Consider the following 13,127-nt stretch of genomic DNA (forward strand, 5'->3'; position numbering starts at 1 on the left):
GCACCCCCGGGGGCAAGTAGATAAATAGGTACCGCTTACCAGCGGGAAGGTAAACGGCGTTCCGTGTGCGGCTCTGGCTCGCCAGAGCAGCGTTGTCACGCTGGCCACGTGACCCGGAAGTGTCTTCGGACAGTGCTGGCCCCCAGCCAATAGATGTGAGATGGGCGCACAAACCCCAGAGTCTGTCAAGACTGGCCCGTTCGGGCAGGGGTACCTTTACCTTTACCTTTACCTTGGGTTAAGAACTTAATTTGTTCTGGAGGTCCTGAAGCGTCTGTAACCCGAGGTACCAATCTATATGTAATCATTTTCCATTGTTTTTATATCTGCAATATTTCTATATGTTTTTGCTGCATTGAGAAATTACGTTGAGATGCTTCATAGGAAACGATTCACAAATGAAAACAACAACACTGGCAACAATATTGTAGTCCAGGCATAGGCAAACTCAGCCCTCCAGATGTTTTGGGACTACAACTCCCATCATCCCTGACCACTGGTCCTGCTACCTAGGGATGATGGGAGTTGTAGTCCCAAAACAACTGGAGGGCCGAGTTTGCCTATGCCTGCTGTAGTTCTTTATCTCATGACCTTGGATGAAGATCCCTTTATAATTTCGCTGCATTATTCCAAATGCTCTGACTTGCCATTTGGAAACCAGAAATAAAGGCTTAAGGATCCAAAATCAGATAGCATGAGAAAATGAGATTTTATTTGCATTCTCCAAAGCCCGCAAGGGCAAAGTGGAGAAAACGAGGATCTTTCCCCCCTTCTCTTCTGCATTTCTCCAGCCTCATCCTTATGTAGGATTAAACAAAAAGAGCAAGCAAGCCGCTTCAAAGCAAATGAGGCCCTTAATTTAGCATGGAGCAAAGATGGCTAGCTGTTAAGGTATTATCAGATTACAATAAAGGCTCTCTTGGTCTCAGGAGGCTCTGGTTTGGTTCCCGGCATTGCTGTTAGAGCTGGAAGTCGTAACCACAGATTATAGCAATGAGCGTCCAAATTTCCATATCCCAGCCAAAGATGCTGCTCCCTCAAGTTGCTATTTAACTGGGCCTTCTGTTTACACGATAAATAGTGTAATTGCCCTTGTATAAGCATAGCCCGAGGGAGCTGAGTTTTCAGTTACCGATTATCTCTGCAAAGGAAATGATTGAGGGCTTATCCAAGCTGTGTGCAAGTGACCTCTCAGATTTCTCCTCCCTGCTTTTGAGCGGAGGAATTGAGGAGGGGGAAACCATTTCACCCCATTTCTCCAGAGAAACACGGCCATGTCAGCACTGCCAGGCATGAGCATGGGTTGGCACAGAAGGAAGAAACAGTGGTGTGAACCTGAATTGGGAGGGTGGGATCTCCCCTTTCAACCCTGTTGCTTAGGAAGAGGAATCAGGGATGACAGTTCCCACACACCCTTTTCCTGCAGAGTGGAAAGGCTCAGTGGAATCTCAGGAGGGCTTGGAGCCCCAGAGGGGAAAGGGGGAACCAGAAGTGGCAATGGCCAAAAAGGAGGTGGAAGTCTTACTGCCTAGAGGCCTTCACAGGTAGGAGCAGACCTACTCACCTTGAAAGAGAAGGCACCTGCAATCTCAAGATCCCTGCAGGGCGAGCAAATCTTGCAAGTGAGCATGCCTAACTTCATCTTTAAAATCTTGGCAGGAAGGGCAGGGAAACTGTTGGGACATCTTCATTGCTTCTACCCACTTCTGAACTTCTCAACCTGCTCTTGAACTCCTGAATTCTGACTCGTGAGCTTTGTGTCCGCTGCTGAGCCTGTGCTGAACAAAGACCTATTTCTTACTTACAAGTTAGAAACTCTGCTTGCATTTTATATATAAATTTTTATTAGTTTTTTTAACATATAATTTTCAACAATAATTAAACATACTTTTATATCTTATACCATTTTTTGACTTCCATCAATCACATCTGAAAATTTCCCAATCTTTTCCACTTAATATACATTTCTTACTTCCACTATTACATTTAAATCTCATAACTAATATCTATTCTTTCTCTACTTTGCAATGTTTCATATATTTCTCCTTACAAAACTTCTTGTAGTCCTACTAGCATAATTTGTTGATTACAGTTGCTCTTCAAATAGTTCATATATTTCTTCCAGTCTTCTGTGAATCTCTGGTCCTGCAGGTTTCGAATCCTTCCTGTCATTTTATCTAATTCTGCGCAGTCCATTAATTTTGTCTGCCATTCTTCTTTCGTCGGAATTTCTTCTTGCTTCCATTTCTGGGCTAACAATACTCTTGCCGCTGTTGTTGCATATAAGAACAATTTAACATCTTGTCTATTAATATCCTCACCTATAATACTAAGTGAAAATGCTTCTGGTTTTTTAAAAAATGTATATTTCAAGATCTTTTTCATCTCATTATATATCATTTCCCAGAAGTTTTTTTTTACTTTCTTACATTCCCAAGAAACTCTGCTTGCATGTTGAGGGGCAGGAGCCAAGACACACCATTAGCAGTGACAATAGCATATGTTATCCAGGTGGCAAATCACAGAAAATTTGCCACCTGGATAACCACGTAGGGAAGGGGCTGTGTTTACTTTGCGTCATGTTCTTTTACCCCACCAACATTTCGTGCTAAAAGTCATTGCATCCTTGGCAAGCAGTTTTATGAACCTGACATGTTTCATTCTTTTGTAGAGAAACAGTAAACCTTTTATTGGACACAATGTATGGAATCCCAGAAGCTGCTGGAGCATCTGGAGGAATGATGCAAATATAAAGTGATTTGATACACTCTGCTTCTTGGAAAAGTTGCATTTGTAGAAGGGAGGGGGGGCGGGAATACTCCCCCTTTCATCGTTTCTTCTTTTCAGCTCTTGAAATGGACACAGAAAGAAATATGAGTTGGAAATATTAAAAACCAAACCAAACTAAAACCAAAGGAACCTGGCCGATAGTGGATTTGCATCAAATAACGAATTCATGTTTTCAATTGTCTGGATGTAATTTCAAGGGGTGCCTTATTAGAAACTTTAACTATCATATGAGAATGCCTCATTAAAAACTTTAAACATTATTGCTCTGCTGGAGTCTCCTGTGGATAGATTTCCTTTCTCACCTCTGCCAGATGATCGAGTTTAGAGGTAGGTACAATGTGGAAAAATCACTTGTGCATTCATTCAACACTTCCATACCCTGGGAGGAAGGGGGGGGAGTAGTGGAAATGGCTTGAATTTATAGAACTATAAAGTTTTTTCGACACTTGCATTGTTTTTAAATGGACTTTTTATAAATGGGATTTTTGAATGTGCTCACGTTTTACTCCGATATTTTGTGGTTCATTAACCTTTTGGCCTGGAAAATCATGGAAAGTCAAGCCTTGCACACATGTCAGCGTGGCAAAAGGAGAATGAACAACATCTAGGAGCATGTTGCAATGAAGTGCAATGGGCGACAGGATATTAAACTGTTTTTATACGCAACAACAGTGGCAAGAGTATTGTTGGCCCAGAAATGGAAGCAAGAAGAAATACCAATGAAAGAAGAATGGCAGACAAAATTAATGGACTACGCAGAATTGGATAAAACGACAGGAAGGATTCGAAACCTGCTGGATCAGAGATTCACAGAAGATTGGAAGAAATATACGAATTATTTGAAGAGCAACTGTAATCACTGGTAGGACTACAAGAAGTTTTTAAGGAGGAATATATGAAGTATTGCAAAGAAGAGAAAGAAGAGAGATATTAGTTATGATATTTAAACATAATAGTGAGAGTAAGAAATGTAAATTAAGTGGAAAAGATTTCAGATGTGATTGATGGAAGTAAAAAAAATTGTATAAGATATAAAAGTATGTTTAATAATTGTTGAAAATAATATGTTAAAACCCCAATAAAAATATATATAAAAGAAGTGCAATGGGCATTCTTTAGAAAACGAATGATTCAATCTGCTGTTACTAATATCTACTGACAACAGCTTCCTTTTGATTGTTGTTTAACTTTTTATCCTTCCTTTACACCAAATGGTGCACAAAGTGGCTAACAGCAATGATACCACACACACAATAAAGCAGCAATAAAATAAAAAGCAAAAACAACATAAAACAACCCTACAGGGAGATAAAAAAGTCAATAAAAACAAACTCATTTAAAGTGTAAATGTTGCAGCATGTATTCAGGTCAGCTTATGGGCCAAAGAAAGACCAGACTAAATTAAAAAAATGTATCTGGCTCCCAGTGGGTAGCTCCTTTCAGAGATGGGGCTACACAGGTGTGGCCTTTGTACAGAGCCCCCGGTTGTCTCACGGACTATTGACCTGTACACCACTAATCCGCTGCCACCAACCAGGTCCTATCTGGTAAATCACTTAGTCAGGTTCTCAAGCTAACAAAGAAGAGTGTAGTTTATTGCAAACACAAATAAACTTAAACTGCATTCAAAACGTTGTTACTCTTTACCTTCTTAGTCTTATTTTATCCTGTCTCTAACTCTTCTACCTCCCCTCACACAAGAACAAACTGCACTAACTGTCTCTCTATTTCCAACTGTCTGCCAACTGCTTTCCCAACTGCCTTTCCCAACCAACCAACCAACCAACCAACCAACCAACCAACCAAAACCAACCAACCCAAATCTTGGGCTAAGCCCTTTTATAAACAGGTAGGCTCCGCCTCTGGCTTTTCTATTGGTCCACCTATTAACTCTCTCTAAACAACAACAACCTGTACAGACATTTTAAAAAGAACGGGCAAACGCCATACCAGGTCTTCCTTGGCTAGTAGGAGTACCAGCGCTTGGGTTCCACCACTGAGAAAATCCTCTCTTAAGGTCCTGCCAAATGAGCTTTTGATGTTAGTGGAACAGAATCTTGAAATCTGGACAGGTTTATATTGAAGAATGCAGCCTTTCAGATAACCTTGTCCCAACTTGTGCAGGACTCAGCTACGTTTTGTACATTCTCTGGTCAATATATGTAATCCAAATTTTGTACATAACTCAAGATAATATTTAATTTGAGAGCCTGATGGGGCTAAAAAAGGGGTAAAACAATTACAGTTGGTGCCTCTTTTCCGTGGTTCAGTGTCACCTTCTGTTCTCAGGTTGTGTTCTGTTTTGTTATGACAAATTCAACTTTCCTTAGAAAAAGAGAAATGGAAAATACCTCTGAGATACATTTGATGATCTTCCTAGAAATTACATCACTAGAGTTTAATGGACTGTACTTTGTGTTTAATTAATATTAAGAAAAGAGAAGAAGGAGTGAGAAATCATCCAACCTGAATGAAATTTTCTTCAGTCCTGCTAGTAATGCTCAAGGCAAAAACATTTTGCATCCTTACAAAAATGCAAGTAGATTATATGTTTTTTACATTTACTCAGAAGTCACAGAGACCCTTTGGCAAGATGTTTGCTTCATTAAATAGCTGTGGTTTTTTTTAACCCACTGAAGTAATTAAAATCACTCTGAACATCAAAGCAGGACATAATGTAGAGATATATATTTAAGGAAATTTAAGAAGTGACTGCTTCTTAATTCTATGTGTGTCTTCTATGGACCAATGATAAAACTGAAAGAAATCTGATAATGCATTTTTTAACAAACAATTTTATTGGTTTTAAATACAATAACTATTAAGCACTTATCCAGCAGTACAACTAAAGGTGTTTGCTTTATCCATTGTCTCTACACATAAACTCACACATTGAATATTCAAACATATTACTTAACGTAACCCCTCCACTGAGAGTACTGAGCGGTTGGTATAAAAAGATCTTGATTGTGGTCATTAAGATATTTTTTTAAATGGGTCCACATTCCTTGTAAGGTGTCTTTATTCATTATGCCTTTAATTGCCCTCTTGTGTCTGGTGAGATGCTCAGACTTTGCTATATCCCAGATATTATTTTCCCATATGTTCAGGGGTATTTCAGTCTGGTTATTACTACTGTTACTACCACTACTACACTACGTGTGGGGAAGCCTGTGGCCATCCAGCACATGGCTGAACAACAACCTCCATCAGTCTCAACTAGGATGACCAATGGCTAAGCATGATGAAGGCTGTGGTTCACTAACATCTGGAAGGCCAAAGATTCCTCACCGCTGTGCTACACTATCTATGTACAAAACAGGAAGGGTTACAAATAATGAGGTGACAGTTCCCTGCTGCAAAGGCTTAAAAATTGATCCAAGGACGACAACAGATGAATACAAAGTAGATGGACCCAAGGGTAACCAGGGAAGAAGATGCTCCGCCCCCCAGTTATAATAGAGCAGGGATGGGAAACCTGTGTCCATCTACGTATTGTTCAAACTTAAAAATGGAAAGCGTAATGCTGGTGGTCAACAAAAGAGGTTTAAAGACTCTCTCAAGGCAAATCTAAAAAAAAAAGTAGTATAAACACTGACAACTGGGAAACACTGGCCTGCAAGTGCTCCAGTTGGAGAACAGCCTTTTACCAAAGGTATCATGGGCTTGGAAGATGCTCGAACTCAGGACGAAAGGGAGAAACGTGCTAAGAGGAAGGCAAGCTTGGCAAACCCTCACCATGATCAACTTCCGCCCAGAAACCCAGGTCCCCACTGTAGAAGGACGTGTGGATCCAGAATTGGCCTCCACAGTCACTGACGGACTTACTGTTAAAACCGTGTTTGCGTGACCAGGCGGCAACAGCCCCAGCCCCCAGGGATCATAAGGAAGGAATAAAGACTCTAACAACATTATATGGAAGAAGAAGAGTTTGGATTTGATATCCCCCTTTATCACTACCCTAAGGAGCCTCAAAGCGGCTAACAATCTCCTTTTCCCCTTCTCCCCCACAACAAACACTCTGTGAGGTGAGTGGGGCTGAGAGACTTCAGAGAAGTGTGACTAGCCCAAGGTCACCCAGCAGCTGCATGTGGAGGAGCGGAGAAGCGAACCCGGTTCACCAGATTATGAGACTACTGCTCTTAACCACTACACCACACTGGCTTAAATTAAAATTAAAATTAGGCCACAACTTTATTAAACTTCTGAATGTAGGAAGACCTTGGTTTAGGCCTTGGGCATGTATCCTTCCCAGCCCCACAGCTGGGGGGAACTGGGGCACATCAGGGTAAATGGGATATGGGGGTGCACTGAGAGACATAAGTGTAGCAGGCAGCCAAGCCCATGTCTCCACAAGCAGGGTAGTTTACTGACGACCTTTCAGTGTATGGCCAGTGACACCCAGATATATAACCCCTTTAAGAGGGGGACGCTGGAATTGCTGCCGCAAGGGTGTGTGGAAGTCACCACTCCACCCCCATATAGGGAAGAAAAGAGGAAAGGATTCCACCCAAGACCCTAACCGCCAAAGTTGTGACAAATTGCTACAGGGAAGACAAAACCTGCCAGTGCAGGAAAATTTCTTCCCAGCCCTTCAACAGCAAGCAGCAAGTAGCAGCGCCCGCTAAACAGGAAGAAAAAGTTACGGTAACCTGCAAACAAGAAACACTAAACAAAGGGAGGGTAGGGAGGGTGAATCTCCAGAGCTGACTGCCGGGCTATTATCGGCTCCACCCCCTATTTATAAATGGGGCTGGCCCCACCCCCAGCAAGAAACTTGACTACGGAGGCTGGGCGTGAGCCTCCGAAAATTAACACTGAGAGGCAGGCCAGCCCGTTTGCCCTGTTTCCCTGGGAACTGTAGCACCACGCACAATCCCACAAAAGGCACCCACAATGTAAAGTGTGAGTGCTCATTATGGAAGACAATCTTACTCTGCTACAAATGATTGCCAAAGAAGAAGAAGATTGTTGGACAAAAGCAGCAGTTTACTGAGAGTGTAGGTATAGCAGCACACAATTTGCCACTATATATTAAACTAGAGCTTTCCAGGGTGTCAAACACAACAGCACTGTTTCTGGTGTAGACACGTGTGACAGAGTTGCTTTGCCATCATTTTGAGTGAGATAAAAGTGTTGATCGTCGCAAAATATACTATACTGCAGAGGAGAGCTCGCTGCTTCTTTGGTAGAGTGTCAAAGAGGCTTGTAAAAACTCCTAACTGGTGAGCATCGTCCTTCGCAACATTTTCTAATAATATTCACCACTAGGCACTTTCGCATTGGCCTAACTTCTGTTGATGCTGGATGCATTTTTTTGTAGTTCGATATTAGTTCTTGTTTAAACAAATAATGTTTGCATAATTGCTGTCATTTGTAGTGACGCTGCAAGATCCATCTTTCCATATTATGGGGGTCTTTTTATGGATAAATCTTGCAGCAGGCCATTTTTAAAATGGAAAATTGAGTCTGAACTAGTAACCTAGGGGTCAGCAAACTTTTTCAGCAAAGGGCCAGTCCACTGTCCCTCAGACCTTGTGGTGGGCCGGACTATATATTATTATTATTTTTTTGGGGGGGGAATGAATGAATTCTTATGCCTCACAAATAACCCAGAGATGCATTTTAAATAAAAGTATACATTCTACTCATGTAAAAACACACTGCTTCCTGGACTGTCCGTGGGCCAGATTTAGAAGGCGACTGGGTCGGATCCGGCCCCTGGGCCTTAGTTTGCCTACCCATGTACTAACCTAAGGATGGAATCTCACATCATGCAGCAGTTACTGAATATAGCAATTACTCTCTTTGTCTCCTTTGTAACATTTTAACCACATATGGAATTATGTCAGTGTACAGTGGTACCTCGGGTTAAGTACTTAATTCGTTCCGGAGGTCCATTCTTAACCTGAAACTGTTCTTAACCTGAAGCACCACTTTAGCTAATAGGGCCTCCTGCTGCCGCCGTGCCGCCGGAGCACGATTTCTGTTCTCATCCTGAAGCAAAGTTCTTAACCTGAGGTACTATTTCTGGGTTAGCGGAGTCTGTAAGCTGAAGTGTCTGTAACTTGAAGTGTATGTAACCTGAGGTACCACTGTAGTTTGTTTCTCCACCCCTATTGAGGCAGGGACAGGTACAACATTGTGACATCGTGAGTCAAAACAAGAGGCAAGTTACATTAAATATTGCAGAGAAACCGGAGTTGGAATCTGTGTTTCAGGCAACACGAAGGTCCAGTCTGACACATGTGCCAATTAACTACACATTATCCACAGCAATAGTTTCTACTGACAGAGAAGAAAAGGATCTACCCCAATCTATTGATAAAGTCCCTACAGGGGCAACCATGTACAATTCATAGATAGCTGACATGATGTCCTTTGGATGTTTTGGGCTACATCTCCCATCACCCTCAGCCGGTACGGCCAATGACCAGGGATGATGGGACTTGTAGTCCAAAACATCTGGCGGGCACCACACTGGCAAACCTTGATGTATATAGTCATATACATTAAACCTGTGTTTGACTCGGCGTGTTGTAGGCTGAAAGAAAATTATATGAAAATGATGTACTGGTGGTATTTGACTCCTAGTAAGTTAGCAAAAATGTATAAAATGAGTACAAATATCTGTTGGAAATGTGAAGAAAAAGAAGGTATCCTTTATTATATGTGGTGGACCTGGAAGGTATTAAAAGCATTGTGGGAAATGGTATATAATGAATTGGAAAAAAAATATTTAAAGTAACTTTTTAAACTTTTTTAAAGAAACCAGAAGCCTTTTTATTAGGAATTGTAGGTACCGAGGTTCCAAAGGAGCAGAAAAGTCTTTTCATGTATGCAATGACAGTCGCACAGATGTTACTGGCCCAGAGATGGAAAGAAGACAAAGTCCCTACCAGAGAAGAATGGCAAACTAAGCTGTTGGACTGCCAAAATGGCAAAATTGACCGGAAAGCTGAAGAACCAAGAAGACCAAAACTTTAATAAAGAATGGGGAAAATTTACAATTTACTTGAGAGACCACTGTAAGCAGATGAAAACATTAGCAGGATTGTAATAACACTTGTAATGTAGAAATTAGTATGGATAAAATGGAGAGACATAAAACTTGGATGATGAAATAATATGCAGTTGGAAAGACTGATAATAGAACCCATGGAGGGGAAGGTGGGAAGTCTAGAGATGCGGAGAAATCTCTTAATATTGATATGTATTTGGCAATGTTATAATTCTACACGTAAAATCAAATAAAAATTATTTCAAAAAACAAACAAACCAAAATCTCTTTGTTTGAAGTATAATTTGCAGTTCTTCAAACTATGAGACGTTACCATGGCTGATGTACGTGGATGTCACTTGCCAGAATGAAAAAGAGTAAAGGTCCTTTATTTATTTCCAAACACGACTTTAGACAATACAAGGCCCAGGCACTAGAGGGGAGAGGGACATTGCTAAAATGAGCAACACAGAGACAGAGAAAAAAGCCTTTTGTTCAACATGTTCCCTGGAAAGTAATCTCTGGAAATGAAGTGCTGAAAGACATTAAACAGAACCTTTGCTAGTCTTTGGGCATCTCTTAAATTCTCAGGTACTTTGAGAATGGAATCGCTCAAGAAAACATGTAACATGATATCCACGACCATGATATGGGCATCTGGAAAAAGGGAGACCCCTCTTTTCAAGCGCTGAGTGACGTTTAGCAACTTCCTTCTACCCATTCAAAATGGAAAGTCTAATTTAGGATTTTAAGTAAAGGAAATTGCAATTATCGCTGAAGTGGGAAGGTTTCCCGCTATGGATTTGCAGTTTTCCGTTGCTGATATATGTTTTTTTAATCTAGGGTTTTGCTTGACTGCCCCAGTAACGAGGATGTGAATTTGTAGACTCTCCCTTTGGTGTGATTAACTTTCCTGATATCACAGACGGAGTGTTGGTTAGATGGTTTAGGTAAAGGACCCCTGACAGTTAAGTCTAGTCTCGAACGGCTCTGGGGTTGCGGCGCTCATCTCGTTTTACTGGCTGAGGGAGCTGACATTTGTCTGCAGACAGTTTTTCCGGGTCATGTAGCCAGCATGACTAAGCCGCTTCTGGCGAACCAGAGCAGCACACGGAAATGCCGTTTACCTTCCCGCCGGAGCAGTACCTCTTTATCTACTTGCACTTTGATGTGCTTTCGAACTGCTAGGTTGGCAGGAGCTGGGACCGAGCCACGGGAGCTCACCCCGTCACAGGGATTTGAATCACCGACCTTCCGATCAGCAAGCCCTAGCACAAAGTTATTTTATGCCCCCCCTTTAACATTTACAGGATAATTTCACAAGGAGACCTGACTGAAGCCCTATTCAGAATTTTTCTTCTATGTGGCAGGCTGACCACATGTAGAAAAGGGTTGCTCCTCCTGGACTCATCCCTGAATTCTGCATCCCCGAGATCTGCAAGGAGGCACTTTTTCAGGTTCAGCTGAAAATGCAAAGGCAACTTCATGCAAGTTGAATCCTTGTCTACCTTTGACTCTACATGCAAATGTTTCTTTTATTTAAAGAAAACACTTATACACCTAAAACAAATATGACTAGGAGGGGCAGGGTGAAAATAGGGACATTACCTTCCTCCCGAAATATATTTCTCTTCTCCAATTTGTTGCCCCCCCCAAAGGTGGATGAATCTGTCAGCTTCCTTATCTCCCAGTTTCTTATCCCCCCATCCATGTAAGTTTGCTACTTTTCTGCATCAGAAAAAAAAAATCCTCTTGGAAATTTGTCAGGATTTTTTGTGCAATTTCCCAAATATACACAGTTTTGCCAGCATTTCTCCCTAATATGATGCAGTTTTGTAAGTTATTTTCACTAATGCTGATGCAGAATTTCACCTAATATACTTTTTTTGGTACTTTGTAACTGTTGGAGAATTGCATCACAAAGTTTGGGGAAGTGTGAATTTCGAATGATAGCTGCAGTTGGGTTTGTACATTGTTTCAAGAAGTGCAGATGAGGTGGGGGGTCACGCGGAGGTGCGAGCCAAATCAAATTTCTTCTATATCTTTCCCGCTCCCCATCTGGCTTTTAGAAAAAAAGCAAATGTTAGCTATTGGTTTCACCACCAGTTCAGGGCACCAAAGGTTTGGATTCCTTTTCATCTGATGGCTTAAAGTTGAACATGAGGATAAGCAAGAAAACAAAATAGCCAAAGGAAATCTACCTGGGGAAACAGGTTGATCATACTTGGACAAAGCATGCAAACAAGAATGTGTTGAAGAGAACTCCTGTCAACATTTAGTTTGCTTTGGTGAACTCTATGGAACACAGTGAAGTCTTTGTAGAGGGGGACTTAAAACATATAACAACAGATGGAGAACATAAAGCTATAACAGCAGGCAGGGCTCTACCTATGGGTAGTGCAAATGGGTGTTGTTGTTTAGTTGTTTAGTCATGTTTGACTCTTCGTGACCCCATGAACCAGAGCACACAAGGCACTCCTGTCTTCCACTGCCTCCTGCAGTTTGGTCAAACTCATGTTGGTAGGTTTGAGAACACTGTCCCACCATCTCGTCCTCTGTCGTCCCCTTCTCCTTGTGCCCTCCATCTTTCCCAACATCAGGGTCTTTTCCAGGAAGTCTTCTCTTCTCATGAGGTGCCCAAAGTATTGGAGCTTAGCTTCAGGATCTGTCCTTCCAGTGAGCACTCAGGGCTGATTTCCTTCAGAATGGATAGGTTGGATCTTCTTGAAGTCCAGGGGACTCTCAAGAGTCTCCTCCAGCACCATAATTCAAAAAGTGCAAATGGGCACTCCAAAATAAATAAATGAAATGGAACTGGAGGTTCAGGTAAGATGAGGTGAAACGAACTCATTCCTTGTATTGTCTGTTACCAAGTACAAAGTAATACCCCGTACAAAAAAGATGAGCTTTAGGAATGTAGTAAAAAGCTACACCAAATGGAAAATACAATAAAGGTGAAGAGCTCCACATGCCACTCAGCACAAAGCAATAACAATATATTTTTAGAGAAGCAACCACACAAAGATAAGTGTTGAAATCTCGGGGGGGGGGGTACCCGTGCTTGAATTATGGTAGTCAGAGGGTTCTGAGTCCATTATCTTTTACATCTTCCCCCTCCACCAGCTACCAGTAATGAAAACACGACGGGGGAACATTTTAGCTAAAGTGTGTGCGCGTGAAATCAATGGACACGGTTTATACCTACTATAAAATATAATTAATAAAAATATTAAGGTCCCTGTATATTTTTCTCACATATTTCAAGGATAGCATAGAGACAGCCCCACAGCAGCAGCAGCAACAACAAAAGGTGGCAAATTCTTAAAAGTGCTAACTT

The sequence above is a fragment of the Podarcis vaucheri genome (assembly GCF_965113315.1).
Source record: "Podarcis vaucheri genome assembly, chromosome: 2".
Taxonomy (NCBI): Eukaryota; Metazoa; Chordata; class Lepidosauria; order Squamata; family Lacertidae; genus Podarcis; species Podarcis vaucheri.